The sequence below is a fragment of the Lepisosteus oculatus genome, chromosome 18 (assembly GCF_040954835.1).
Source record: "Lepisosteus oculatus isolate fLepOcu1 chromosome 18, fLepOcu1.hap2, whole genome shotgun sequence".
NCBI classification, from domain to species: domain Eukaryota; kingdom Metazoa; phylum Chordata; class Actinopteri; order Semionotiformes; family Lepisosteidae; genus Lepisosteus; species Lepisosteus oculatus.
In genome coordinates, this window is record NC_090713.1 from 10,665,386 (window position 1) to 10,670,629 (window position 5,244).

The window sequence follows — 5,244 nt, forward strand, 5'->3', positions numbered from 1 at the left end:
GAAGAAATGTGATCCAAGGGTTAAACAAAGGAATATTTTTATAATTCTCTATTACGATTGCATGCAACACAGTAACTGATATTAAAAATTGCAATATGCAAAAAAATACAGACAGTGTTGAGCATTATATTTATCCCAGAACATTATTTATAAAAGATTTCATGCACAAGTTTATAGAATAAGTATAGATAGTCTAGTTGTGTATATTATCAAATACAGTGATAGATAAGATAAGATCACTTTATTGGCCATATACAATTTCCTGCATTAGGAATTCATCTTCTTGCATACCCAAGCTTGCTCTCCATGAAACACAGACAGGGAGAGAAGCTTGGGGTTAGAGCACCAGGTTAGCCATTGTACAGTACAGCACCCCTGGAGTAGTTGGGGTTAAGGGCCTTGCTCAGGGGCCCAACAGAGTAGGATTTCTCTGCCAACTGTGGATTTGAACCAGCAACCTTCCAGCCACAGGGACAGATCCTTAGCCACAGTGCATACTAGTACACACTAGAACGTCAATAATATTGCTAAAGTAAGTTCATATTTAGGCCTTTTACACTAGCAGTTTACCATAATGTGTCCTGTACATACTCACCTGTCTCAGATGTACCTCAGTGTGGAGATGTACAGTAGTCCAACTGTTCCACACAGAGTATTTATACATCTGGAGGCTGCAGTGCTCTCCACATTTACATACAATGCTCACGTCTACAGTTGATGGCAAGATAAAAGGCCAAGGTCCGTGGCTGGAAGCCAGCATTTCATTTGAAACATAACCTTGATTCCACCGAAATATGTGACAAAAAAGACAAGCCTAGTTTGAGAAGTATTTCCTGTTTCATCTACCTGAACAGTCCTTATCATCACAGTTTCCTGCAGTCTTTTATTTTTCTCTGTTCCAAACTGTCAATTAAAGATTAACCTCATTGTTATCCCAGATAAATATGTATTTTAAAAATCTTTTACAGATGATTCTTCTAAATATTAACTTAATTAAAGGTACAGTTACTGATAAAACAGAACACAACCTAATTGTACACATAGGGATTACAATGATGCTGTTGATTAAACAGTCCAAATATGTAACTGAGAGCCCAGGTGGCACAAAAAATAGAACTCAGTAGGTTTTAAAGGAATTAAGTCTGAGTCTTCTGACTTGGACCACATATCCCCAACCTTTGTTCATATCAGTAAAAAGTTGCCAGTATCTTGATTGTGACAGCAGTTAGCTAATTAAAACAATATACGATTAAAACTGGCCGAACCAATAGCCATGTTTTCAGCTCCAAACTGTCCAGTGGTGTCCTCAGCTGTCCACACAACTGTGACCATGTCCCAAACACCTGAGAGCCTGTTCAGAGCCACTTCACCCTCTGATAATTAGCTGTCTGGGTCTCTTTAGGGCTCACAAACAGGATGACAACAAACAGCATAGGGGTTCCACAGTGTTCATGGTCTTCTGCTGCAGATACAAGAATCACAGCAGTGGCAGTTTCACTGAATATCAGCAATATAAAAAGAAATAAAATTTTGTTATGTGTTTAAGATTTAACTGCTGAAACTCTAAAGGCATTTTGTCAAAGCACAAACTGAGCCCTGTACCCCTCATATCACTTCCTCAGACCTTGATCAGTTGTGTCATTACCAGCTGTGACCAGGATTCCTCAGTAAACACTCAAATGGCATCCTCAATAAGGACTGGTGCTCAATAAGCAGATGGAGTTAAGTCAGACTAGTTATACACAGTAGTTTAGTAGTGACCCCAGGCAGTACCCCAAAGCCGGGCAGTAAAGTCAGTGAAACATCATCACTCAAAGTGCTGCCTGTCCCCTATTTATTTTAGAAAATTTTGAATTTGTTTATTGTGGGGTCCTCAGGCTAACAATGTTCTCTCCTACTTTGGTAATACATTTCCAGTTCATTAATGATTCCATACTGGTAGGGTTAAAAGTTATTGAAAGAGCACCTTAACCAACTCATAGTGTAAACATTTCCTAACACTGCTATAGAATAGATAGTATTGTAGGTAAATCTGTAGTGTTATTCAGTTTATTTCTTTCCATTTTTAGCTGAAGCACAGATACATAGAACACCAAATGAACTCTGCAGATGTTTATTGTTAGTATGGATGTGCATCCAGAAATTGATTTTATGTATAATTTATTTTCAAACAACCATTTAAATATATAATATAACGTAGTATATGTTATATAACATAGTATATATAAGTGTGTAACTTTAATATTTATCTTCAAGTAGTTTCTATTTGTAGCACAAATTTGCCTTGCAAAATGATTCATCCTAATGCAATGTCTGTGCATTTTGTTTTGTCCAAGATTGAAATCATGATTCATTGGACTTTGTGTTTTTTAATCTTAACAGTCTACTCTAGTTACCCTTTTTGTAAATAAAAAATGCAAAGAATGCTGAAATTAATATATTTTTAAAGAAAATTAGAAGATTCTCTTTTGCTTAATGCATAGTAACAGTCTGGGGTTTTCTGGGTGACCAGAATGTTAGGCATCTGAAACGCCTTGTTTGTAAATACTCTACATAAAGTAACTTTGTTTGTTGTATGTTCTGTGTAGTGTAGCTTGTATTTTGCAATTATAATAAATATTTTTTTTTTAACCAAGTGTGCAGGGATTATCACTCCTCTGAACAAAGGTGTGCTGGAGAACAAATAATTCATGTGCCTCTAATTATACCAGCCACTTGGGTTTATTGCTAGAAATCACTTAAAAGTCAGGGGTTATGAATAATTATTTCACTGATTGACTAAACTGCTCGGTCAATTGCTGATTTTCACCAGTTTCGTAACTCCCCATTTGTAACAATACTAACTGCTAAAGAGCTACAGTACTTCCCAGGAAGAATAATTAAAATTCCAAAAGATAAATGTCCTCAGGGCAAATAAGAGCTGTTTGCTCTTTGATCTCACTTACAGGTTATGTTTTCTTTAAAAAGAAATATGAACAGCGGCTTGAGTCAATGCCCTCGAGAGGAGAACAGAGGAAGTGGTGTGAGATCAGCTTGGCAATTTTGAAAGGGCTTCTTTTAAATGTGCTCCAAAGCAAAGGGAGAGAAGAAACAAAAATGCACGCTTGGAGTATTTGAATTACAGGCGCTTTGAGAGAGCAGAGAAAAATGTGCCTTAGCTCTGGAGCTCTTAGTGAGGTTGGGCGAATGTACACCTTGTGGCAGCGTGAAGAATTCTTATAGAGGAGCCGAAATTGCAGTCTCGCGCAGCCGTGAAAGGATAGAAAAAAGGAAAATAACATTGGGCTTACAGCAGAACTTTAAGAGAAAAACAAAATTATGCTTTGCTGTGCCACAGGAGCACATAAGGTCTAGCTGGCTGTTCTTCCTGTAAAAATGTCTTATACCAGAAATGTCAACACATGTCAACATTTTAATATGCAATATACCTAAAAAAGATGTGGCAGACTATACTATTAACCAGAACTATAGTATAAAAATACAAATATAAATAAAAATATAATCCTACAGCTTTACTTTATGGAACTTTAGGCAACAAAACATTCCCTCCACCCCACGCCTAGTTTTTAGAATATAGGACATGACAGCTACGAGAGAAACACACTAAATCCCTTAATTGTGTGACAGGGCTCCGTGACATTATACATGTTACAGAAAGTCAGCATTCTGTGTGAAATCTAGACAGAGTAGAATTCTCCCACAGGAAGAGACACAGTCTTTAGCATAGGGGAGTTTGTGTAAGAAGCAGCACTGTGTGGTTCCCAGAACCACAAGCCATCATGATTGAATCTTAATGGAGGCGGTGAAGAGCAACTGTACACCTGTCAGAACTGAGCTTAGTTTACTTGTTGGTGACTAAGAAAACCTAGCATGCAGTGTCTTAAAATAACATTCATCTCTTTCCTATAATGTCCTGTTTTGTTCAATTACAGATAATGTGTACACATTTTTAAAGTGAATATATTTAAACAAACCATGAATACTCAAACTGACAAATTCTGCAAAAGTGAAAATATGTTGTGCATATGTATTCAGCATCCTGAATCAATATTTGGTGGAAACACCTTTAGCCACAGTTACTACTGTTATCTGGTTTGGATAAGTGCCTACCAGCTTTGTTTAATGGGATAATGCAATTTTCACCCATTTTTCCTGTTCCTGCCAAATATGTTTTGCTCATGAGAAAACATGTCTTCCATTTTTGAAATTATTTCGCCTGTACACACCTATTCCCAGAATAAATCAGAAGCAAACTACAAAGGCAGCATGGGGAGACATGATTGAAAAATGTTTCCTTATTCCATTGAAGAGGTCTGCAAGAGTGAAAGAATGCATTGTTATTTATTAACTTACTGAATTTTAGCTCTGTCAAGTTATTCAACTAAAATTATCAGTTCTTGCCACCAATTTTCATTCAAACTCAGGGTCTAGGTCACTCAAAGACATATACTTTCTTATTCTTAAATCACTCCAGTGTTTTCCTGTGTCTTTTAAGGCATTCTCCTTCTAAAAGGTGACTTTTCATCCCAGTTTTAGGTAATCAGCTAAAAACCTGAAAAGGGTTTTTCTTTATGATTTGTCAATACTATGTACCATTCATTCACTCATTTTCAGTAACCTCTTACTAATTCAGGGGCATGGTGGCTTGGAGACTATCCCAGGAAGCACCGGGAGCAAGGTTGGAATCACCCTGTATGGGACACCATTCCTTCACAGGGCACACGCAGACACAAACACAGACACACGTACTCCAGAGCCAATTTTCCCATAACCTGCCAGCATGTCTTCAGACATCCATACATATTGCATCCCAGAAATTGAATTTAACGCCCCAGCTCTCTGAGGCAGCAATGTTAGCCATTGTGCTAGCTTGCCACCCTTGTACTTTTCATTTCCCATTCAGTTTTGACAACCATCCCTGCTGATCAGAAGCAGACCCTTAACATTGTGTTGTCACCACCATGCTTGACAGTAATGATGGTGATAACTAGTTTATGCACTGTAGGGGTTTGAGGCAATAGTGTATTCTGAAATCATATGAGACATTATTACTGCACACAGGGAGAGATCATTAAACTAATTTTGTGGCTCATCAATATCTGTACACTTGTTATAGAACATAAATAAACATATAAGTATATATGTTTATATATAAATTTATAAATAAACACGCTTCTTCGCTTCCTACACTGGCTATGTCCCTGACCTCTACAAAAGATATATTGATGACTGCTATTGATATTG